Raw genomic sequence first — 26,722 nt, 5'->3', positions numbered from 1 at the left:
CCTATAATAACTGTCTTTTGAATAAGACGTGCTCTTTGTGCCCAGCGGGAAGCCGGGTTGCCTTGGCTGAGAGGCCCTAAGGATTTTCCTATACAAAAGTCTTTAGATGCTTGAAAAGTTTAACAAAGTCCTTTATTACTGCTTAGATCTTCAACAATTTAAACAAATACTTCTGAGATCTTCAGCAAGTCAAACAAATGCTTCTTAACTTGCCCAAATGGACAGGCAACTGGCTTCGTGAATTGTTTCTTTTCTTTAAAAGGAAAACCCCTTTTAACCCCTCCCAGGCAATCTACTTTTTATGCTTACTGGTGTGGGCTCTACTCCCAGCTCCAATTGCTTCTGGTTACCCGAGTAGACCTACCAGCCAAGGCTTTGTAGATTCTCTAGCTGGAGTTCTTTTGGATCTTTTCCATGAAATATGTGCATCTGTTTCCGCCGGATGCTGTAAGAAACGAAGCTTGTCTACAGATGGAGCTGATCCACTTCCTGTAGCTAAGCTTTCCACTATAAGACTGAACTAAAAATGGTTCCCTTTCCCTCCCAGAGCCCTGGAAAAAGGGGTGGAACCAAAACTTAACAATGATAGACAGGTCATTAGCCCTAAAATTGCAAACCAAGGGAAGCCACCTTACTGCAAAATGCATGGAACCTTGGAATATATGCAAACACTCAATAGAAAGAAAATGAAGCTGAAGCTCCTAGTACAGCCGTACCAGCACAATTGCTATGGGAATTGCGAAGACGAGTGTCTGCACTCCAGAATGTTCCACTGATTCTGGATAAGGCTTCCTTTGTTCCTATGTTTGAATGTAAATAATTGAAACAGTGCAAGTGATCTTTTTTATTTTTGGTGAATTAACAGCAAAGACTAAAAGAAAGGTGGGGCAAGAGGAGAAGATTAACATGAATGAGAGAGCATCTGTTGAAACAGAAAAGAGAGAAACCTTGAGTTCAATTTATGGTTTTAAATAATGCAGCAACACATGAGATCAGAAATGCTTCACAAAGGCATAGTGACGACCCCAACAAAAAATAATAATCAGACTACCTTAGGGGCTATGACAAAGACGTAATAGAAAATAAAGACAATGGTAAACGGTTAGCAATAATGCAGAATGAAAACTATGGGGAAGGCATAAAAAGTATCAATGAGAAAGCTTTTCACTATGAAACTGGCAGAGAAATAAATTAAAAGCAAAATTGTTCTTTTTTTGTCTTTTTGGAAAATTGCATCAGAGACTTGTGACTGAGAAGGTCACTATTAAATCATATCTCTCTAGGTAATTCTCATAGTGTAACATTGAGCTGAACTCGTTATTTATATGGAAAAGCTGGAGAGGAGCCAAAATGCAGGATTAAGCTCAATTTTGCTTGGTTTTAAAAGAGCACAAAAAATATTGGAGCAGTTATTTGGGAAGAGGGTCTAGCGTCTGCATGAATCACTTGGCAATCAGAACTGCTCCATTTATTTATTTAACTTGTATACCACTACTCCCAATTTGGCTCGGAGCAGTTTACAGAAGCAGATTAAAACAATACAATTAGCTTTAAAAATAACAATAACAAAACAATAGGCGGCGAGAACAGGCATAGTCTGGGTTGTTCACCCATCAAAAGCTTGCCGGAAAAGAAAAGTTTTACAGGCTTTCCGAAAAACAAGTAGGTCTCGGATGGTTCGAGTTTCAACCGGCAAGGCATTCCATAAATAAGGGGCCACGGTCGAGAAAGCTCTATGCCTAGTAGATGACAAATGATAAGTCCGGATGTTAGGGACTGCAAGCAAATTTTGGTCTTCAGACCGGAGTAATCTCTGGGGTTGGTAGGGAGATAAGCGGGCCCTCAGGTACACTGGCCCCAGACCATATAAGGCCTTGAAAGTGATCAATCGGTACTCAATCGGAAGCCAGTGCAGCTGTTGGAGAATTGGGGTGATATGACACCTCGTTGACACTCCAGCGAGAAGACGAGCCATCGCATTTTGCACCAGCTTCAGTTTCCGGATCACTGACAAAGGAAGGACAATGTAGAGGGTGTTACAGTAGTCAAGCCTCGAGATGACCGTCGCCTTGGATCACCATGAAGATGTTTTGCACCAAAGTTTGGCTTTTGATATGAGTTTGTAAAGGGCACATTTTTGTAAGCTCGGGTTCAATTTTTTTGGCATTTTTTATGATAGCAGTAACAGCTGTATACAGCTCAGGCTCAGAATATCTGATGGACCACATCTCCCTATAAGAGCCAGAAGGGGAAACTTCCTTGATGCACCGTAGCTTGAGAATGGAAGGGGGCAGGAAACATCTTTGAGCTTTCCACTCAGTTGTGCTTACATGCATCTGTTGCTCTATGTGGATCTCTGGAAACTGAGGAAATGCAAAATGTAAGTTGTGATGTATTTCCCTACCTTAGAAGGCCAATAGCTGGCATCCATTTTGTATGGAAGCTGGAGGTAGCCATTTTAGGTTAGAGATATTTTTAAAAGGGCGGAGCTTGAAGGCAGCCCAGGGGAATGTGGAGAACCATTTTGATTGGCTGAGAGAAAGTGGGCGGAGCTTGGTTGATTGTAAAAAAAAAAAGAGGAACTGTGCAGGTACAACTGTACCAGGAGCTCCAATTTTGTTTGCTTTGCATTGAATGTTTGTTGTAGTCCTAAATTTCAGGGACTCTGCAGATAGGTGGTTTCTTTTGGCTGCAATCATAGGGCAAGCCACCTGTCAATTATAGTTAAGTTCCCTGGTCCTGTCCCCTTTTTGGGTTTTGGAGGGAATAGGAGCCAGTTTGGGTTCAGTCCACACAGAGAAGCTTTCCATGCAGGACATAATACCAAGAGCTCCTGTAGAAAGCTTCGTCTTCTATGGCTTAGCCGGGGAGATATACAGCCTACAGCTTGGCCGGGGTTATACAGCCCTACAGCTTGGCCGGGGTTATAGAGTGGAAAATTTGAGATTAAGACTGAGAGGAAGTCACAGGGAGGAGGGAGCAAGCTTGTTTTCTGCTTCCCTGGAGACTAGGATGCGGAACAATAAATAATAATAATAATAATAATAATAATAATAATAATAATATCTTTATTTATACCCCGCCACCATCTCCCTGATGGGGACTCGGAGCGGCTTACATGAGGCCAGGCCCGAACAACAATTATAATGAAGAAAACCAACCGAAAATGTGAACAATAAACAATAACATCATAATTATATAAAACGTGGATACATAACAATATAAAAATTACAATAGACACAGGCACAGTGACAATGGGCGGGTTACTTGTAATGATTAAAAGACAAACTGATTAAAACTAATTAAAAACTCAGACAACCTCACTACCTCTGAGGATGCTTGCCATAGATGCAGGCGAAACGTCAGGAGAAATGCCTCTAGAACATGGCCCTATAGAACATGGCCCTATAGCCCGAGAAAACCCACAAGAACTCAGACAAGATAAATTGGCTTCAAACTACAAGAAAGGAGAGTCCATCTGAACATTAGGAAGAACTTCCTGACTGTGAGAGCCGTTCAGCAGTGGAACTTTCTGCCCTGGAGCTTTTAAACAGAGGCTGGATGGCCATCTGTCAGGGGTGCTTTGAATGCAATATTCCTGCTTCTTGGCAGGGGGTTGGACTGGATGGCCCATGAGGTCTCTTCCAACTCTATGATTCTATGATTCTATGATTTTAAATGTAATTTCTGTAGTTTATAGTACAAAGAGTATGCCCAAGGGGAAAGGGTGGAGGGTGGGAGTGGGGTAAAAGTTATAAAATAAGTAAACAAACAAACAAGTAAACAAACAGCTAAACAAAAGCAACTGGAAAAACAGAGCTGAAAATACCTCTTTGTGAAGAGGTCCTAGATATGATATCGTATATGGTATAATATGATATGATAGACGAGAGAGGAAGGAAGGTCTGGCATATTACAAAAAGTGAAAGGACAGCAAAAATAAGGTTTTTAGAGCAAAGCTTGTAGATTGTTTCCACTGTGAGTTCACATGGATCATCACCAGCCTGTAAAACAACATGCCCTGCTAAACTTTAGTTTGCAGCGTATCTGAAAAACAGCATGATTCATACTGTGAAGTGCAATGTGATCAAATTTCCTTTCATTGGAGAAGTCTGTGCATTATGCATCCCCCTGTGGTTTTTTCTATTCACACCTTCTGATGACTTTTCTCTCCAGGTTGCTCCCAACAATGCCACTCTCTTTCTTCTGACCTCCCCTTCCATTTTTTCAGAATTCTCTAACCCTTCTCTTAATATATAAAAATGCTCATGTCGTCGTTAGTTGCCTAAAAACAAACAAACTATGGGGCCAACTGACATCAAATTTGGCCTCCAAACTTCTCATACCGCAAGGCATGACCAACAATTACAAAAAACCCGAAACAGTGAAAATAGCTTACTGTTCATAAAAAAATAAAAAAAATACCTTACCACCCATGTGCACAACCTAGCCCCGCCCCCTCTTGTGCGAGAAGGGGAAACAAACAGCCATCCCTAGCAAAGCAGCTGGCTGTCCCTCCTCCGGAAGCCAAACCGAGAAGCCAGAACAGCCCAGCAAAGCTGCTCTAAAAAGCAGCCTTTAGAGAGCCTTCTCAGAGAGAGAGAGAGAGAGAGAGAGAGAGGAGGGGGAGGGAGAAGGAGAAGGACAGACGGAGCAAAGAAGCAAGCAAACTTTTTGCATCAGTCAGGCAAGGAGGGCAAGAGGGGAAGGGAAGGGAAGGGAAGGGAAAGGGAAGAAAGGGAAGGGAAGGGAAGGGAAGGGAAGGGAAAGGGAAGAAAGGGAAGGGAAGGGAAGGGAAGGGAAAGGGAAGAAAGGGAAGAAAGGGAAGGGAAGGGAAGGGAAAGGGAAAGGGAAGAAAGGGAAGAAAGGGAAGGGAAGGAAAGGGAAGGGAAGGGAAGGGAAAGGGAAGAAAGGGAAGGGAAGGGAAGGGAAGGGAAGGGAAGGGAAGGGAAGGGAAGGGAAGGGAAGGGAAGGGAAGGGAAGGGAAGGGAAGGGAAAGGGAAGAAAGGGAAGGGAAGGGAAGGGAAGGGAAAGGGAAGAAAGGGAAGGGAAGGGAAGGGAAAGGGAAAGGGAAGAAAGGGAAGAAAGGAAAGGGAAGGAAAGGGAAGGGAAAGGGAAGAAAGGGAAGTGAAGGGAAGGGAAGGGAAGTGAAGGGAAGGGAAGGGAAGGGAAGGGAAGGGAAGAGCCATGCCAGGAGGAGGCTGCACAGGCCTCCAAAGACACACAGGGTTCAGTAACCAATCTCATACTCCAGACCTGAGCCTACTTGGGCCCTCCAGGCATTTTGGACTTCAACTCCCACAATTCCTAACAGCCATGCCGTTCTGGCTGTTAGGAATTGTGGGAACTGAAGTCCAAAATATCTGAAGGTCCCAAGTAAGCCCAGACCTACACACATAAACAAATAACATGCATATGCACATATCTACACAAACACATATCCACTCATATATACGTACACACATAAATACTAGGGCTGTCCAACCACGTAAAAAATTGTTTCTAAACTCAATTTGTTTTTAGGGGGTTTTTGCGTTTCGTTATTTAAAAGAATTCCGAAATTTTTCTCTTAAAAAGTTCGATATTTACGAAATTTCGGAAATTACGAAACAATTTCGAAACAATAACGAATCGATTCGTTAATGGCGGACGCGATTGCGCAATACGCTAAAAACCCCTCCAAATGGGACAGGGGGAACTTCTGAAGCTTCCCTCTCCCTCTGTTGTTGACTGTTGGTGTGATAATTTATTTTTATCACTGATAAAACAAACGACTATAAAACTTGCACTACATACGGAAATAATAACGAAATAATAACGAAACAATTTCGAAACAATTTCGAAACAATTACGAAACAAATTGGAAAAATTCATTTCGTTTTTTAGTTGCTCCTGAATGGTTCAATATCGCTTCGTTATAAAAAAAAATAACGAATTAATAACGAATTACGAAATTAACGAACGAAACCGCCCAGCCCTAATAAATACATATATATATGAGGCTTGGGCAGTTTCGTTCATTAATTTCGTAATTCGTTATTAATTCATATTTAAATTAGCTTATGATCCAATATTGAGCCATGCAGGAATAGTGTGAGGAGTAAATTAGATTCGAAACATTTTTTTCAATTTATTTCGTAATTACTTCGTAATTATTTCGTAATTATTTCGAAATTATTTCGTAATTATTTCGTAATTATTTCGTAATTATTTTCGCATGTCTGGTGCAAGTTTTATAGTTGTTGTTTGTTTATCACACCAACAGTCAACAACAGAGGGAGAGGGAAGCTTCAGAAGTTCCCCTTGTCCCATTTGGAGGTTTTCTTAGCATATTGCGCAATCGCATCCGCCATTAACGAATCGATTCGTAATTTTACGAAATTTTGTATATTTCGAAATTTTTAAAAGGAAAATTTTGGAATTCTTAAAAAAAAATGAAACGCAAGGGCCCCCTAAAACCAAAACGAGTTTAGAACCAAATTTTTCCGTGGTTACCCAAGCCTAATAAACACACATATATATACACATGTAAACCACACATATATACATATACACATGCACACATATATACACATATACATATAAACATAAATTGCCTACCGTCATAACCTTTGAAAAGCTTTGCAGCTTAAAAGCCTGGCTTCTTCCTGCCTGCAGGAAATCTTTGTGGGGAGGTGTTCCCTAGCCCAGATTGTTTCATGTCTGAGATTCCTGTTTTCTGAGGCCACAGCAACGCGTGGCCAGGGTACAGCTAGTATAATATACAGAATGTGTATATGCCAGACTGTCCAGCTTTAGGCACTACTCCATATAAACTGCACACAAGCACAGCCGTGATTAGCTGATCAAAATGGAGTGGGAACTGCAGGAGGGCATCCCTAACTGAGAAAATGTATGATACCGGGAATGGGCTTAATTGAAATTGTACATGTAGCTAATGAGAGAAATCTAATTTTGAAAGTATTTTCCTCCATTAGACTTCACTTGAAAATAATTAAGACACTTAATCAATGGAATAACCAAGTGCAATGTCTAGAAAACAAATTGATTTGATATCAAATAGATTTTGGACTTTATCACATAAAGCAGTCAAACCATGCCATCCTTATGACATGACATCATGTGCATCTCATTATTATTATCATTACCCTTATTCCCAGCTTTTGTGGCTCTGCTGTCTCTAACCATCAATTGGTAAAACCCCTTAATAGTCCTCAATTCCAATATGTTCCCAATAGGTCCCTTCTGCTTCAGTGCCAGCATGCTTGCAGTGATGTGTCATGAGGCAACAAGTTTCTCCCTCTCCCTTTGCTATTCTCAAGCTAGCTGTTTTCATCTTATTTGGTTTTTCTTTCTTTTTAAATGTTGATATTGTACAATTGCCCTAAAGGAAGCATGAAATTACAAGGGTTCGCAGAAGTATAGATTATAGAATACCAAACAGGCACAACTGAGCTACAGAAGAAGCATGATATTAAAGAGGCTCAACCTAGCATGCATGCATTTTCAGGATCTGGGGTTCTGTGACATCAGCAGGAAACCCTTGGCCTCCTTGCCTCTTTCTTGCTGCCTCAAATGAAATTGCCTGTCCTGTGATACTCTTCAGGCATGAACCCCACTGGATTCCATCACTTAGATTTCAAGAGAGGCTCTGTGCCTGAAGAGAGGTGCAAGCAGTAAGCAAACAGTATTTTGGCGCCCCCCCCCCCAACTAATCATTGATATATATTTTCTGTTTTTTGTGGGAGTTCTGTGTGCCATATTTGGTTCAATTCCATCATTGGTGGAGTTCAGAATGCTCTTTGACTGTAGGTGAACTATACATCCCAGTAACTATACTTGCCGCATTTGCTCCCTTACCTGGCCTGCTTTGGGTCTGGAGGCGTGCCTGAAGACCCCAGCGTGTGCACCAAAAGTCACCTCTTCTCCTGACTTTCTCCTTAGCCATTGGGACCGAGAGAGAGAGACAGACAGACAGACAGACAGACAGAGGTGGAGATGCCCACCTTTCCTGAAGGTAGGCGCAAAAACATAGAAGGAAGCGGAGGTGGGAGATACCTCCAGCTGGAGGGTCTCTCTCTCTCTCTCTCTCTCTTGGTCCCAATGGCTGAAGAGAAAGTCAGGAGAAGAGGTGGCTTTTGGTGTGCACGCTGGGGTCTTCAGACACGCCTCTGGACCCGAAGCAGGCCAGGCACGTCGGCTCCGCCCCTTGGCCCACCCACGGATTGGGGAGAGGAGAGGAGGCGGGTGGAGAGACGGGCGATTGGGAAAGGGAGCCGGTCATGGGGAAGCGATCGAACACGGAGAATGATTGAGCGCTGGCTCTGCTCGTGCACCCGGTGGCCGGGTGGAGCAGGAACGAGAGGGGCTAGGCGAGACTCAAGGGCCCAGCCCCTTTGGGAAGAGGATCGCCCGGCAGCGAGGCAAGAAAGCCAAGGCTCCCCCCGGACTGCTAGGGCTGTTGTGAGCTGAGGGGGCGCTCCTCAAGTGGCGGTCGAGGGGCATTTACAGAGGCGCCTCTGCGCCCCTGGCAAAAAAGTGTTCTGCGACCGCTTACTTCACGTAATGGACGAGCCGCCTCTGGGTGCAAGCATTGTAGCAGGTTATGCCAGCAACGCAGGAAGCTTCCTGTGTTGCATAGACAACAATAAAAGGAAGTCGGATGGAGACTCTTCTCTCTGTGGGAAAAATGAGAGGCAATCTAGTCAAGTTCCCCATGCACCACACCAGATTTGCTATGATCCATGGCAAATCCCCCTGCTATCGCCTGGATCGGAGGTCCCAATGTGACGAGGGACTTAGCCCATTTACTCTTCCTTTTTGAGGATGTAGGAAGTGGAGAAAGATACAATATAGTCTGCCCAAGTGAACAGGTTTATTGACCACTAGCCGTCCCCTGCCACGCATTGCTGTGGCCCAGTTGCATGTAGAAAATAAAGTAATAAGAAAGTATTGGTTTCTAATATATTTAATTTATTTATGCTTCTGGGTAAACAGTATTTCTTGCTGTTTCTTTGTCAGTGTTGATGTGGAGATTGTCTGGTTTGCCTTCTCCGGAACATGCAACATATAATTGTCCTTCTTTAATGGTCTCTTTCAAGTCTATGATACTATATCTGTCATATACATGTGTGTGTGTGAATCATATCTATCTATATCTATGGCTGGATGGCTCTTTGTCAGGAAGCCTTTGATTACATTTTTTTGCCCTTGTGAAGGGAGTTGGAAAGGATGGCATTAAGTATTTTCTGTTGGTCGGGGGGGGGGGGTTCTGTGTGGGACCTTTGCCCCAGTTCTGTCGTTGATAGGGTTCAGAATGCTCTTTGATTATAAGTGAATTACAAATCCCAGTAACTACAATTCCCAAATGTCAAGGTCTATTTTCCCCAAACTCCATCTGTGTTCATGTTTGGGCATATGGAATATTCGTGCCATGTTTGGTCCAGATCCATTATTGTTTGAGTCCACAGTGCTCTCTGGATGTAAGTGAACTACAACTCCCAAACTCAAGGTCAATGCCCACCAAACCCTTCTAGTCTTTTCTGTTGGTCATGGGAGTTGTGAAGTCTCGGCCTAGTTTTTACTTCCCTGTTTGCTCCCTGGAGGTGGACTGTTCCATTCTGCTAAGTTTTAGAGTAGGAGCTTAGGATTCCCCTAGAGGCCGAGCTCTTTTGGTTCAGCCCATTCTGGCTCATAGCCTGGTGGAAGGACCTTTTATTCCATTCTTTTTGGACATAGTTTTTAGGAGTTAGCCAGAAAGTGTCTGGTCTGGCTTAACAGTCTTAACAGGCCATCCTTAGCACATATTTGCCTCATAGATTAGAAAGTATTTGCCCAAAGAATACAGATGCACATGCCATAATTAATAGCCCTGAGTCGCCTGCGGGCTGATATGGGCGGGATATAAGTGATGTAAATAAATAAATATATTTGCTTTATAGATTACATAGTACAGGCTGCCCGGGAGGCCCCCACTGCACGCCTTCGTGGCCCGCCCAGGAGAGGCCACGACCCACTTCTCCCGAGGACAGCCCTTTGGCCTCCGCCACGCCCGGCCCAGGCCACCCCTGCACACTGGTGTCTGACTCCAGGGAAGGAAGGACGCTGCCATCGGGGACGATGAGGAACGGGAAGGAGGGAAGGAAGTGGGTGAGGGAAGGAAGGACGGAAATGAGGGGAAGGGGTGTAAATAGGAAGGAAGGAAGGAAGGAAAGAAGAAAAGAAGGAAAGAAAGAAGAAAAGTGGGAAGGGGAAGGGAATGTGAAGGAAGGAAGGAAGGAAGGAAGGAAAGAAGGCAGGTATATCAAAGAAGAAAGGTAGGAAATAAACAAAAGGAGGGAAGGGGAAGGGAAGGTGTATGAAAAAGGAAGGAAGGAGAAGTTGGGAAAGTATATGAGGGAAGAAAGGTAGGAAAGAAAGAAGAAAGAGAGAGTAGGAGCATGGGAAACAAGGGAGAAAGGAAGGAAGGAAGAAGAAAGGAGCGGAAGGGAAGGTGTAGGAATGAAGGAAAGGAAGGAAGAAAGGACAGAAGAAAAGGCAAGGGAGGAAAGAAAGCAAATGAAGAAGAGAAAGGGAGGGAAGGAAAGAAAGAAAGAAAGAAAGAAAGAAAGAAAGAAAGAAAGGGAAGTATGGAACTACAGAGCGAAGGAAGGAAGGAAGGAAGGAGAGAGGGAAGAAAGGAGACAAAGAGGAAGGAAAAGAAAAAGGGAGGAGGAAGGAAAGACGTACAGAAGGAAGGAGGAGAGAAGGAAAGAAAAAAGGGAAGGGAGGAAAGACGCAGCAAAGGAAAAAGAGAAAGAAGGAGAGAAAGACGCAAGGAAGGAAAGAAATAAGGAGAAGGAAGGATGAAAGCAAACAGCTAAGGAAGGAAGTAAACAGGTAGAGAAGGAAGAAAGGAAAGAAGAAAATGGAAGGAAGGAGTGAAAGAAGCAGAGAAAGAGGGAGAGAAGGCTGGCCACAGCAACCCGTGGCGGGTAAAGCTAGTTTATTTAAAAAAAAATAACACATACTTTGCTTACACACATTATCTTGAGCAGATTGCTATATACGTACATTCAAAGCAGATTGCTGTGAATGATAAAGTTCAACTGAAATATCACATTATATGAATATGAAAAGGGCACCATCTTTTTCATGGGACTTCATTGCATCAGTCTGTGGCACGTGCACCTCAGCCAGAAAAAAAAGGAGCAATAAGATATATGAAACTGGAATAGCATTTGATTAGCATTAGAAGGGCCAACCAAATGAGGAGAATCTCAGGGAGGACATTAAAAAGCACAACATCTTGGGAAATGATTGCATTTTAAAATACTTTGAATATTTTTGTTTCATGTTTTTTCAAAAGCCTCTTATCCGTTGATTACCACCTTCGTTCCTGATTGTAAACACTCGAGTTGAGACCATGGCCCAATTCTTACACTCATTCAATCTGCTGTTCTTTTTTAATTACAGATCCACCGCTCCCATGTACAAAAAGAAACATTTGACCACTGGAAGATTCTGCATATACTTTGCACTCTTTTTTCCTGTCCAAAAAGTCAAATGGTTTCACTACAAATTCACAGTAATGTAATTGTTGTTAAGAATATGTGTGTGTTTTGATTAACTGTATTGTAGTTTTCAAAGTTAGTGATTGTGTGCTTAGAAATGTGATGCTTTGTAATGCAATGTTCCGGAGATTGTAATTCCTGTGTGGAAAGGGTTAACTGTATCATGAAGGAGGAGTCGTAAATCTCAGTGCGGAAAGTGTTGTACGCTGTGTTGCATCCTACGTCATACGTCATCACGTCATTGTGGAATGTAAGGAGGTGCCTGATTCTAGATAACAACAAAAAGCCAAACCATGTAGCCACTCGAGATGTTTCTTGTTCTGCTTAGCTTCTAGTGTAAATATTATTTTTAGTTTTGTGTTAAATAAATTAGTTTTTAGACAAGAAGATGTGTTTCAGTGCCTTTTGTCTGCTGAGATCGTTGCAATTCAACTTACATTTGTTACATTTTAGCCATAACAGATATTGTTGGTATTATAGTTTTTCAAGTTATGTGCTAGCAAGATATTGGGAAGTATTATTCCAATATGTGTACAGCTGCAAAATTGATTTGCTTTCCTCGTGTGATAAAGTCCTCAGGCAGAGAAAATAGAGACTTGTGTACAAGGGGAAAAAGTGACACAAGCTGACATGCCTCACAATGTGGTTTATGCTTGCTGTAAACACTGTATAAAACCTGTCGTGAGCTTGAACAAAATGTATACGGTATCTTTGCCTGACAATTCAATTCATTTGAAATGTGGTGCAGAAGAAGAGTTTTATGAATAGCATGGATTCCTAAAAAGAAAAATGAATAGGTCCTAAAGAAACTCAAGCCTAAACTCTCTTTAAAAGGGAAGATAACTAAATTGAGGCTGCTGTACTTTAGACATCTTGTGAGATGATTTAACTCATTAGAAAACACGTTATGTGAAAAAAGTAGGAAAAGAGGAAAACCGCATTACAGATGGATTGATTCAATCAAGGAAGCCATGGACTTAAGTTTGTAAGACCTAAGTAAAGCTGGAGATGACCAGGGTTTTTAAAGGTGTCTCATTCATAGATCGACGTTGACTTAATATCAAAATAATGACACAACAATTGTCAGGTATAGACAAGCTACTGCCGTATTTTTTTGAAACACAGAATGCGAGACTATCCATCGATGAGTGGGTGTATTTTAATACTGCCATAAAAGTCTTGTTTCCGGTCTCCTGCTTTGAACTGCCGAAGAGCACTTTTAACAGAAATGTGCATTTCCTCATTGATTTATCGCTCCCTTTAGAATCTTTACTGATCTGGGAACATTGCTCCACGTAGCCTCCTTTATAACTCACAATAACGTGGTTATGCCATTTACAACATGAGGCAAGTTTCAGAATAGTTCAATAGAGGCATTGTGTGACGAACGGAAGTTCATGAACAGACTTGTATCCATTGTGGGATTTTTCTATCTCCAGCTATAGACAAAATGTTGAGGCAACAATAGAATTTCTGGAAATGAAGTACAGTAGAGTCTCGCTTATCCAACTTTCACTCATCCAACATTCTGTACTATCCCATGTAGTCTGCCTCCCACCCAGATCCACAACTGTTTCAATACATTGTGATGTTTTGGTGCTAAATTCTTAAATACAGTAATTACTACATAACGTTACCGTGTATTGAACTGCTTTTATCTGTTGATTTGTTGTAAAACATGATGTCTTGGTGCTTAATTTGTAAAATCATAACATAATTGGATGTTTAATAGGCTTTTCCTTAGTCCCTTCTTACTATCCAACATTTTTGCTTATTCAACGTTCTGCCGGCCTGTTTATGTTGGATAAGAGAGACCCTACTGTAGTTCCATGTGAAATATCCAACTATCCCCAACAATATATGAGGTGGGATTTCTGGTTCATTAAAGAATAGAATTATTTCTGTGTAATGTCTTGGAGTACTCCTCCTTAAAACTAGATAAAGCCATGGGAGGGACCAAAGCTATGTGAAGTTATAGGACTATAGCAGTAACTCATTCACCATTGGCTATGCTGGTTGGGGGATTCTGGTGGAATGCACCTTGCCTACTTGGAACATATCACAAATGGGAAAGATAAGACAAAGAGAGCAAAGGTGTCATAGTGGTACAATTGATGAAAGCTCTATTATTAACAACATCTCTATTATTTAACAACAAGTTAAACTTTAGCCTGAAGAAGAGAAGGCTGAGAGGAGCTATGATAGCCATGTATAAATACTTGAGAGGAAGCCGCAAGGAGGAGGGAGCAAGCTTATTTTCTGCTTCCTTGGAGACTAAGACACGGAACAATGGCTTCAAATTACAAGAAAGGAGATTCCATCTGAACATGAGGAAGAACTTCCTGACTGTGAGAGCCGTTCAGCAGTGGAACTCTCTGCCCCGGAGTGTGGTGGAGGCTCCTTCTTTGGAAGCTTTTAAACAGGGGCAGTCCAAACCCATTCTGCCAAGAAGCAGGAATATTGCATTCAAATCACCCCTGACAGATGGCCATCCAGCCCCTGTTTAAAAGCTTCCAAAGAAGGAGCCTCCACGACACTCCAGGGCAGAGAGTTCCACTGCTGAACGGCTCTCACAGTCAGGAAGTTCTTCCTCATGTTCAGATGGAATCTCCTCTCTTGTAGTTTGAAGCCATTGTTCCGTGTCCCAGTCTCCATGGAAGCAGAAAACAAGCTTGCTCCCTCCTCCCTGTGGCTTCCTCTCACATATTTATACATGGCTATCATATCTCCTCTCAGCCTTCTCTTCTTCAGGCTAAACATGCCCAGCTCCTTAAGCCGCTCCTCATAGGGCTTGTTCTCCAGACCCTTGGAGGGTCTGCCTGGAATTGTCCTTAGTCCCCATGTAAGCTGCCCCGAGTCCCTTCAGGGAGATGGTGGTGGGATACAAAAATAAAATTGTTGTTCTTGTTTCAATATTTCACTTTGTTATGGAAAAAAGTAAGTGGTTATGACCAAGAAGGCCTCTCTGGTTTCTGCAAGATTCAATAAGTCGAATAAAACAGATTAGCAAAAAAGACAACTGTTGAAGAACGAATGGCATTTAGCAAAACAACAACAGTAGTACCTCTGACGTAAATAACATATTTTGTGTGGTCTAGTCACAATTGTCTTAACTGAAATACATTTTTCAAAATTGGATTTTGGAGACGGAAAGACTTTCTGTACACTGTAATTTCCACAGAAAGGGTCTTACTATAGATTATTGGAAATAACAGTAATTTGAAGGTTTGGCTTCATCTTTTTTTATGAAAAGAAAAGAAAGTGTATAATAAGCCGTTATCTTGCCTCAAACCTCATTTGAAAAGCAGGCAGAGATATGGATTTGGCTTGTGATAGCATTCGGTGCTTCTGCTGTGTACTTGGGAGCAGCCTTTGTGCCTATTAGATCTCTGGCAATGTCGCAAATCCATGCACACAATTCAGATAGAAATTGCTATTGTTTTAGATCAATTAGCAGCTGCACTTAACAAAGACAGCAACATGCTATAAAATTAATTGAGAATTTAACCTTGGAATGAAAAATATGCAGTCTGTTAGATTTTGGTGTAATCAGCTTAAGCAGTCATACTTCAATTGAGGAGCACAATGTAAGGTTTAGCTATTTCTCTTCTGATTAACGCAACCATGCAATTTTTTGCATAGGCTGTTTAATGAATATTATTCAAAGGAGATCTATTATCTCTCTGAATGGTGGCATTTTAATGATTCTTGTATCCATTTGCTAAGTAGATGTGTAAGACGATTAACCGCTAAGATGCTTCTTTGCACCTATCTGAACAATCACCCTTTGCATAAAATGATAATGCAATAATGGGCACCAGGGTTCAACTTTTGTTGTCCCCTGAGTTTCATTCTGTTGAAAACCTTATATGAAGAAACTTGGACATTGAGCTTTCACAGTACTATGTTATTTATTTGTCGTGTCAGAACAACCAGTCAAATTATATTACATTTCTAACAGAACAAAGCAAACAAGCAGATTACAAAATTTGTGAGTATGAGAGTTGATTAAATGTCCTTTGACCAGTATCTGGCCACTTGGAGTGCTTCTGGTGTTGCTGCAAGAAGGTCCTCCCTTGTGCATGTGGCAGGGCTCAGGGTGCATTGCAGCAGGTGGTCAGTGGTTTGCTCCTCTCCACACTCGCATGTCGTGGATTCCACTTTGTAGCCCCATTTCTGAAGATTGGCTCTGCATCTCGTGGTGCCAGAGCGCAGTCTGTTCAGTGCCTTCCAAGTCGCCCAGTCCTCTGTGTGCCCAGGGGGGAGTCTCTCATTTGGTATCAGCCATTGATTGAGGTTCTGGGTTTGAGCCTGCCACTTTTGGACTCTCGCTTGCTGAGGTACGATATGTTTTATTGATTGGCCGTATCAAAACATTTAACACATAACACAATTAACACATAGTCATACATACAAAATACAACCCTCGGTATAAAAGAAGTTAAAATAAACAAGCTGTTAACAAGATCTCGTTCAGGTCAAATGTCTGCGTCACCTCCACAGTTTACCCCAATTGATTCTAAATGTGCAATTCTCAGCTGTGTTGCTTTGAATAGAAAAAGGGCTGTTTTGTGTGTTATTTTAGGGTTCTGGCCGGCCAACAAGGTGTTCAGCGAGGTGTTCCAGCGAGTGTCTCTGTAGATCTTAGAAAACTATTTCTAGATTTAAGTCGTTGACTTGCTGGCTGATACCCAAACAGAGGATGAACTGGAGATGTCTCTGCCTTGGTCCTTTCACTATTGGCTGCTACTTCCCGGCGGATGTCAGGTGGTGCAATTTCTAAGCAGTGTAATTTCTCCAGTGGAGTAGGGCGCAGACACCCCGTGATAATGTGGCATGTCTCATTAAGAGCCACATCTACTGTTTTAGTGTGGTGAGATGTGTTCCACACTGGGCATGCGTACTCAGCAGCAGAGTAGCATAGCGCAAGGGCAGATGTCTTCACTGTGTCTGGTTGTGATCCCCAGGTTGTGCCAGTCAGCTTTCGTATGATGTTGTTTCTAGCACCCACTTTTTGCTTGATGTTCAGGCAGTGCTTCTTGTAGGTCAGAGCATGGTCCAAAGTGACTCCCAGGTATTTGGGTGTGTTGCAATGCTCCAGTGGGATTCCTTCCCAGGTAATCCTCAGAGCTCGGGATGCTTGTCTGTTCTTAAGGTGAAAGGCGCATGTCTGTGTTTTAGATGGATTAGGGATCAGTTGGTTTTCCCTGTAATAGGCAGTAAGAGCACCTAGAGCTTCAGAGAGCTTCTTTTCAACCATCTCAAAGCTCCCTGCTTGAGCAGTAATGGCACGATCATCAGCATAGATGAAACTCTCTGTCCCTTCTGGCAGTGGCTGGTCATTTGTTGAACATGGATGGAGCAAGCATGCTCCCCTGAGGCAGGCCGTTCTTCTGTTAGGGGTTAGGAATTAGGGGTGATGGCCAACAGGTAGCTCTGGCATGAGCTGGTCTATGAGATCATGAAGAGTCGGAAACAACTGAATAAATAAACAACAAAGAAGGAAAATGTTGGCCACCTTTTAAACAGGAAATTGTATTTCTTCCTTTGCAGCGGAAAACAAGAGCTAGGTCTTAGTTATTGTTTAAAACCAGTAAAATGGTCTGATTTAATAGTATTCTGAGGTATGCAGCTGGAAATTGGCTTGAGAGCAGGACAAATGATGGAGCAATCACTTTCAACCATCTGCCGTCTTTAGTACAATCACTGAACACAGGGTTTATTCCCTACCGTATGGGATGCTGACATGACATTTCAGTCCTCAAAATCAAATAATGGGGACATTATCCTTTTTATGTTAAAAGAATATAGGACACCAAATGTTTGCTCAATGTCAGATTGTTTGTGATGGAGCTCCTGATGTCACCAGGATGCCGAAGAATTGCTTTATCCCAATGCTCTTAATAAAATTGAAATGGATCAGGGGAAAATAGAGCTTGATCTCTGTATAATAAGATCTTTAGAAAGTATTGTGGCATGAAAGCCTTTTAGGAAAAGGGGAAAAGTATATGTGACTCTAGAGTCTGCAGAGAGCCAGAGAGATAGACAGACTGTCTCTCTTTTAATCAAGTGGATTGCTATGGATGGAAGGTTAAATGAGATGAATTGGGAGTATTTAATGAAAGAGATTGTCATCGTTATCCCATGGAACTGATTAAAGGAAGATGAATGAAACACAAATGAGTATTGCGATATAATCTGACATGTAGGAGACCTCTACTTCAGGCAAATGTTCGTTCCTTCCATGGCAAGATTTACCCTAAGCATCCTCACTAGAAGATTCCTCTGGTCCTTTGGATTAATTGACTTCATCTGACTTCAATGACGGTAACATTCCAGAGTTTGGATGCTATGTTTGCCCTATGTTATTGAAATGGGAGTAGAATCATAGAATCAAAGAGTTGGAAGAGACCTCATGGGCCATCCAGTCCAAACCCCTGCCAAGAAGCAGGAATATTGCATTCAAATCACCCCTGACAGATGGCCATCCAGCCCCTGTTTAAAAGCTTCCAAAGAAGGAGCCTCCACCACACTCCGGGGCAGTGAGTTCCACTGCTGAACGGCTCTCATAGTCAGGAAGTTCTTCCTCATGTTCAGATCGAATCTCCTCTCTTGTAGTTTGAAGCCATTGTTCCGCGTCCTAGTCTCCAAGGAAGCAGAAAACAAGCTTGCTCCCTCCTCCCTGTGGCTTCCTCTCACATATTTATACATGGCTATCATATCTCCTCTCGGCCTTCTCTTCTTCAGGCTAAACATGCCCAGCTCCTTAAGCCGCTCCTCATAGGACTTGTTCTCCAGACCCTTGATCATTTTAGTCGCCCTCCTCTGGACTTTTATTTATTTATTTATTTATTGTGTCATCAGCAACCATACCATTGTATTACATTTCTAACAGAACAAAACAAACAAACAAGATTTTAAAAAGCACAAATTTTGCAAACTTGGTAGTTGATTAAATGTCCTTTGACCAGTATCTGGCCACTTGGAGTGCCTCAGGTGTTGCCGCAAGAAGGTCCCCCATTGTGCATGTAGCAGGGCTCAGGGTGCATTGCAGCAGGTGGTCAGTGGTTTGCTCTTCTCCGCACTCGCATGTCATGGATTCAACTTTGTAGCCCCATTTCTTAAAATTGGCTCTGCATCTCGTGGTGCCAGAGCGCAGTCTGTTCAGCACCTTCCAAGTCGCCCAGTCTTCTGTGTGCCCAGGAGGGAGTCTCTCATCTGGTATCACCCACGGATTGAGGTGCTGGGTTTGAGCCTGCCACTTTTGGACTCTCGCTTGCTGAGGTGTTCCAGTGAGTGTCTCTGTAGATCTAAGAAAACTATTTCTTGATTTAAGTCATTGACGTGCTGGCTGATACCCAAACAAGGGACGAGCTGGAGATGTCGCTGCCTTGGTCCTTTCACTATTGGTTGCTACTTCCTGGCGGATGTTAGGTGGTGCAATACCGGCTAAACAGTGTAATTTCTCCAGTGCTGTAGGGCGCAGACACCCTGTGGTAATGCGGCATGTCTCATTAATAGTCACATCCACTGTTTTAGCATGGTGAGATGTGCTCCACACTGGGCATGCATACTCAGCAGCAGGGTAGCATAGCGCAAGGGCAGATTTCTTCACTGTGTCTGGTTGTGATCCCCAGGTTGTGCCAGTCAGCTTTCATATGAAATTGTTTCTAGCGCCCACTTTTTGCTTGATGTTCAGGCAGTGCTTCTTGTAGGTCAGAGCACAGTCCAGAGTGATTCCCAGGTATTTGGGTGCGCTGCAATGCTCCAGTGGGATTCCTTCCCAGGTAATCCTCAGAGCTCGGGATGCTTGTCTGTTCTTAAGGTGAAAGGCACATGTCTGTGTTTCAGATGGATTAGGGATCAGCTGTTTTTCCCTGTAATAGGCGGTAAGAGCACCTAGAGCTTCGGAGAGCTTCTGTTCAACCATCTCAAAGCTCCCTGCTTGAGCAGTAATGGCACGATCACCAGCATAGATGATCATCAGCATTGGATGCTATTTTTGTCCTATGTTATTGAAATGGGAGCAAAGTGGAAAGTCTCAGAAAAAAGAAAATAAGCATAAGAAACTCAGTCAGAAGTTGTCGCTATTCAGCCAGGTTTTTAAGATGTTTGGCCTTGCTTAAAAAATGTAAAGGGGAAGCCTGAAATCAACAGATGCATAGATATGGGACAGTGTTTCTTAAACTTCCTAATGCCGTAACCGCTTAATACAGTTCCTCATGTTGTGGTGATCCCCATCATAACATTATTTTCATTGCTACTTCATAACTGTAATTTTTCTCCAAAATATATTGAATTGTATTGTAAATATCTGATATTCACTGGACCAAATTTGGCACAAATACCCTATATGTCTAAATTTGAATACTGGTGGGGTTGGGAAGGGGAGATTGATTTTATCATTTGGGAGTTGTTGTTGCTGGGATTGATAGTTAACCTACAATCAAAGGCCTTTGACCATTTTGTCCTTTGACCAGTAGCTGGCCACTTGGAGTGCCTCTGGTGTTACTATAAGAAGGACATTTACTATAATGCCAAGTTTTTTAAAACTCTGTGTTTTTTTTAATAAGTTGTAAGCATACTCTTGGTTCACTCCTGATTTGACAAATAAATAAATCAAAGAGTATTCTGAAGTCTACCAACAATGGAATCGGACCAAACTTGACACAGAGAACTCCCATGACCAACAAAAAATATTCCCAAGACCAACAGAAAAGGGTTTGGTGGGCACTGACCTTTAGTTTTGGAGTTGTAGTTCACCTACATCTGGAGAGCACTGTGGACTCAAACAATGATGAATCTGGACCAAACTTGGTACAAATACTCAATGTTGCAGGTACAACTGCACCAGGGGCTCCAATTTTGTTTGCCTTGCATTTAATGTTTATTATAGTCCTAAGTTTCAGGGACTCTGCAGATAGGTGACTTCTTTTGGCTGCAATCATAGGGCAAACCACCTGTCAATTATAGTTAGGTTCCCTGGTCCCGCCCCCTTTTTGGGGTTTTGGAAGGAATAGGAGCCTTTTTGGTTCAGTCCACACAGAGCAGCTTTTCATACAGGACATGAAACCAAGAGCTCCTGTAGAAAGCTTTGTCTTCTATAGCTTGGCCAGGAGATATACAGCTTTACAGGCTTGGCCGGGGAGATACAGTCCCACAGCTTGGCCGAGGATCATACAGCCTTACAGCTCCTTTGCTGAAGGACTTCAGCCAGCCATCACTGAAACCTGAACTCCTTCTTTTGCCCTAGAACTCTACAAAGTTCTGCTTGGTAAGGGAAGCCAGATGCAGTTGGTACCAGGTGCAGGGGCTCCACGCCAGCAGGGGCAAGTACAGACTCCCCATTTTAGAAATTAAGGATTTCCCCATTAGTTAGTATACAGTTATGAAGATAGTGCCTGTTCCCAGTGAACAAGATTGCAAGAGCCAATAGACTGTTAAGAAAGCTTGAAAGTACCTGTTTGTTTTCATTAATAAAGAACATTGTTGAACCTTTAAGCAATCTAAAGACTCTGTTTGGGGAAATCCAAGGGCCTTTAATCTGAGGCAGCCCCGGCATCCCGTTGGGCACACAGAATTTATGTCCTGTCTACAGTCTTATGCACAGGCCCAGCGTGCGACAGCACACTCAATATGCCCAAATGTGAACACTGGAGGAGTTTGGGGAAAATAGAACTTGACATTTGGGAGTTGTAGTTACTGGGATTTATAGTTAACCTACAATCAAAGAGCAATTTGAACTCCACCAATGATAAAAATTAGGCGCAACTTCCCACACAGAACCCCCATGACCAATGGAAAATACTGTTTTCTGATGGTCTTTGGCAACCCCTCTTACACCCCCTCATGCCCCCCCCCCCCGGGCTCTCGACCCCCAGGTTGACAAACGCTGATATAGGACATTATAGCAGTGATGTAAATCCTTTTCACTTGCTGATTTCACACCATTAAATTCCCTTTCACTGGAAGCAATCTTGGCCCACTTTCTGCTGTATTTTCCCTGTCAGACAAAGACTCTCTTGGGTTGTTGTAGGTTTTTTGGGCTATAAAACCATGTTCTAGAAGCATTCTCTCCTGATGTTTTGCCTGCATCTATGGCAAGCATCCTCAGAGGATGCTTGCCATAGATGCAGGTGAAACATCAGGAGAGAATGCTTCAAGAACATGGCCATATGACCCGAAAAATCTACAACAACCCAGTGATTCCAGCCATGAAAGCCTTCGACAATAAGATAAGACCTTAAAATAAGACCTTAAAGAGTAACTGTTTGCAGGATGGAAATACCATTCAGTTTTTTAGCTGATCTTGATTTAGCTTTGTAATCCATCTTTGGTCACAAATCCGGAAGAAGGTGGCACATAAATAGCATAAATGAATACATTGAAATTATATCTGTAAGACTTTTAGTGACCCAGTTTCTTCTCCTTGCCAGTATCAAACTCCCCTTCCAAGCAGGCATTAAAAAAAATAGCAACAGAATGATGACTCTACAATAACATTATTGATGACATTCTGTACAGGAAGGGTGCACCCAACTGCCCTTGGTTGTCTGCGGCTATTGCAAAATGTAGTAAATCACTCATATTTTACTTTATGGGTTGTAAAAACTACCATAGTTAAAGATATCTCAGGGCAAGATGGTAAATTTCACAGTTTTCTTCATGAATCCATTGCAAACTCTAGAAAAATGGCTACTTACAAGATTACAGGAAGGAAAAATAAATGCTGACTGCAAAATTAAGGAGCGTGATTTGCTTCGGGTTTGTGTGCTGAGCGACATCAAGGGCAGCATATGACCCAAGTGCTACATTTTTAGATGATTAGGATCAGAAATATTATTTATTTATTACAGAACATGCAAATGACATTGAAGGTTTCTAAAAGCTACGGCAACCAAAAGAATTGGCTTTCATTTGGTATTATGTACATAAACACCTTGCAGAAATTAAAACTGGCCTGATGTTCCCAAGGAAATAGTACAACTTTGTTTCCAACTAGATGCATTTTCTAGGGCTGGGTAACCACGGAAAAAATTGTTTCTAAACTCGATTCGTTTTTAGGGGGGTTTTGCGTTTCGTTTTTTAAAAGAATTCCGAAATTTTCCTTTAAAAAAGTTCAAAATATACGAAATTTCGTAAAATTACAAAACAATTACGAAACGATTTCAAAACAATTACGAATCGATTACGGAACAATTACGAAACAATTACGAAATAAATTGAAAAAAATCGTTTCGATTTTTAATTACTCCTGCATGGCTCAATATCGGATCGTAAGCTAATTTAAATATGAATTAATAACGAATTACGAAATTAACGAACGAAACCGCCCAACCCTAGCATTTTCACTTGCTGTTTTCAGTGCAGGCACACTGGATCAGCTCTGTGGTTGTTACATGATGCATGCCATGCCCCCACAGAGACCTCCACTATTTTCTCTAATTTAAGTCTCCCTTAGTTATTAGGGTTCAGTTTTATTGTATAGCTGTTAGGGGAGAGAACCATAGTTAGCCCTTTCCCTTTAAGACCCCCACCCCAGAGGCGGAACCTTGCAGTCAGTTCTAGTAGATGTAGTAGCTCAGATTACCCTGTCCACTTTCTGTAAAGACCTAAAAACGTAAATGTCCCAATGTGCCTCTGATTAATCAGTTCACTAGATGAATTGGCTCTTCTAACCATAACTTGATATCTGGCTCTTGCACTTTACTATTGTCCCTGCCCCTGTAGTTGCATTGCACTAATTGACTTGGGCCTTCTAGCCCTAACTTGTCATCTGGCTCTTGGACTTACCTCACCCTTTAGTTCTTAAATGCCCACTATGCCCGGCTACTGGTTGTTGGAGGTTTGGGAGGAGTAAGGAAGCAAAATACATGGCACATTAAAAAAGTTCAGCAATTGAACAGCTGGTATTAAAAGCTAAACCTTGCCACAGATGCAAAGAAGACAAGGAAGAAGAGACACAGAAGACAAAAGCAAGCAGGAACCACAGTTAAGTTAAGCCACCAACTTTTTCTACATACTTTCTAAAGACTTTTGGTCTGGAATTCACTTCCCAGGTGTGACGGCGCGTCTGTCCCCATTTGTGTGTGAATGTACAGTTGAAATGTTTGGTTATCTATAGATGTCAATCAATGTTATTTTGCACTGGTTGAATTGCTCCCCCAGCCCAATTGTTTGGCTCCGCCCCTTCCTGGGGAAGAGGGCAGTGCTTTCTCTTTCATTCTACCATCAGACATCTCAGCAGATGGACGTGAGAAAGGCTGGGCTCTAAAGCCCCCAGTTAAGTCATCTCTCATCACCAGTTCTTAAGTTTGTACTCTTAAGATTCATTCTTCATATCCAGCTCACCTGGATGACATTGCGGAATCTTAAGTGCCTTCAAACCATTCCTCTGGCATCAAGAGGAAGACTTTGTGCCTTCAAATATAGGTCATTGGACTGGGGTTGTGAATGCTCAGGCTTTCACAGCCATTGAGAAAGAGGGAACTTGGAAAGCTTCTAAGCTGTAAAACTCCTTGGACCCAAGACTCCAGAGACTGTAATGTACGTTTTCTTTACTCCTTTTGAAACATCAAGTTCATGCCTAAGAAAGATAACTCATTGTGAACAATAAATCCTATTTCGAGTTATCTATAGTGTCTCGATCCTTGAGAGTTCCAGTTCTCTAAAGGAGGGCAAGAAGCAATCCCCTGGTGGAAAAGATGCCACATCCAAATTTCTTTCACTAAGATCTATAGCCCCCAGGCACAACGGCACACCAGGGACATTAGACATGCCCCAACGTTGGCAGTCTTTAGGAGGAGCTTGAAAATGTGGTTGTTCCAGTGTGCCTTCCCAGAATAAGGAGAACTCTCAGCAATATGCCCTCATCATGCACTTTAATACTGACTTAGGATGGATTACATTCCCTCATTTCTCTCTGAAAAATCCTATCCCAGTTACATTTTAGTGTCTTGATGTAGTTATTGTTGTTATTTTGCTTAATTGTTTGATTTGCTTGTTTATTATTGTGTTATGTTCTATTGTATTGTGTTTGAGGCTTTGGCCTGTGTAAGCCGCATCGAGTCCTGCGGGAGATGCTAGCGGGGTACAAATAAAGTTAATAAATAATAATAATAATAATAATAATAATTTTACCTGTTCACGTCAGCATATTTTCAATTTTAATCTATTACATTTGGCCTGGCCATTTTTAATATGCCATTATTGATTGTTGTTTTTGTTATGTGATTTATATGATTTGTATTTTATTGATTGTTTATTAATGTTGAGTTATTGATGTTTGTTTGATGTACTTCAGGCTTGGCCTCATATAAGCCGCACCGAGTCCCTTGGGGAGATGGTAGCGGGGTACAAATAAGTTTATTATTATTATTATTATTATTAGTCCCAGGAGGAGTTAGAATTCAGACATTTATTTCATCAAATTCCTTGTTAACTGTTCTTCTGTGTAAATCAACTCTGTTCCCTGGCAAGATTAGGGCACCTTCCAATGAGAGCTCATGTAATACATGTAGCTGATCTGGTGTAAGGCAGTCTTGACCCTCATTACCTGAAGTCAGCAGATATTCTAGAGCTTTCCAAAACCTCCAGAGTATCCAGCTACTTTGGACCCATGTGATTAACTGTGCTGCTTCTTATTCAGGAAGCAGCACAGTTGATTGCACACCGTCCCACTTTTCCCAGGCCCTGGTAACTCTGGGATAAGGGTTGGCACCTACTATGCCCTCCTCAATCCTATCTTGCCCTTTTGAACTTAACTTAGCAGTGCCCACTGGGCACTAAAATGTCATTGGACACTGCTTGGTGCCTGGAACGATGATATCCAGTGTAACAAGAGATCAGAGTGGTGAGAAGTGGAGAGATTTCTCTCCTCCTCCTTTCCATCTCCTTGTCACATTGTATATAACTATTCCAGATGCCAAGCAGTCTCTGCTGCCAATTTGGTGCCCAGTGAGCACTGCTAAGTTAAGTTCAAATGGGCAAGGTCTGGATGTTGGGCAAATGAAGCTGCTCTGGATTCAGTCCTGCTTGCTTATGTAGTTGGCATGCAGCTTCCAAGCTGATTCAGGGGCTGACAGTGTGGCTACATGTAATGGTAATCCAGAGTAATTTACTCAGCATCAAGGTCACTTCTCTGTCCATATGTGTGCTAAACTAATAGCCCTCATCCGATAATGGGCTTCTTTATAGGGTTGTTCCATTCAGTTCACCAGGCCAAGAAATAAAGTTGCTGATTTCGAGATAGGTTAAAGATGAGTTCCTTAAGGTAGAAGACAACTCTTTGCCAGTTCTCCTCGAGCAGAGATTTCCACAGACCAATCTGGAATTCCTTTCTTTGGAGATTCCAAAGTGTTGCTGGGAAAGCAAGTTCCCAATGGGGCCCTCTCTGGAGGAGAGTTCTAGGGAAGCTGCCGGGGAAGAAGAAAGAGGAATAACTGCCTCTTCCAGGCATCAGCTCTTGCCTGATTTGTGAGAACATCCACATGCTATGGCCTCCACCTCAGGTAGAGTGCCACTCAGCCCCATTGCCCCCATTAGCCGGAATATCCAGTTGCTTGTGATCCAGTCAGGTTAAGGATTTGGCTAGCTTCTACCCGGTCAGATTTTCCCAAATCCCAAATTGCTAAATGGAATTTTGCACACCCTTTTTAGAGATCACCTTATCTTGTAATTGTTCCAAATGTTTACATTTCAGGAAGGTGTTGTTTCAGCTTAACCAAATTGCTGAAAACAGTTTTGGTAAATTTAGTGTACTTGTCCTGGGACAGCCGCACCAGGAGCTCCAGCTTATCTTGCTATTTGTTGATTGCTGCATGCATTTTTAAAGTTCTATGCCTTTGCAATTAGATGGCTTTCCTTACTTTGCAGTTATTGGGTCAATTGCTTGTCAATTATTGTTAGGTTCCCTAGTCCCGCCCCCTTTTTGGGCTTTGGAGGGAAGTGAGCCATTTTGTTAGTTAGTCTAAGCTAGGTTAACCAATGTATAGGATGTGTGTAACTTCCCCTGTACAAAGGCTTCAACCTTTAAGAACCTCCAGGGAAAGAATTTCCAGGGAAGCATTCCCACGGCTTTAAGCAATCCAGGAGAGAACAGCTTTAAGAACTCCAGGAAAACAGCCTTAAAGACTAAAGAACTCCAGCTGGAGAACATCCACTACCTTGCT

The sequence above is a fragment of the Anolis sagrei genome, chromosome 8 (genome assembly GCF_037176765.1).
Source record: "Anolis sagrei isolate rAnoSag1 chromosome 8, rAnoSag1.mat, whole genome shotgun sequence".
In the NCBI taxonomy this organism is placed as follows: domain Eukaryota; kingdom Metazoa; phylum Chordata; class Lepidosauria; order Squamata; family Dactyloidae; genus Anolis; species Anolis sagrei.
Note: the sequence above shows the minus strand (reverse complement) of the source record.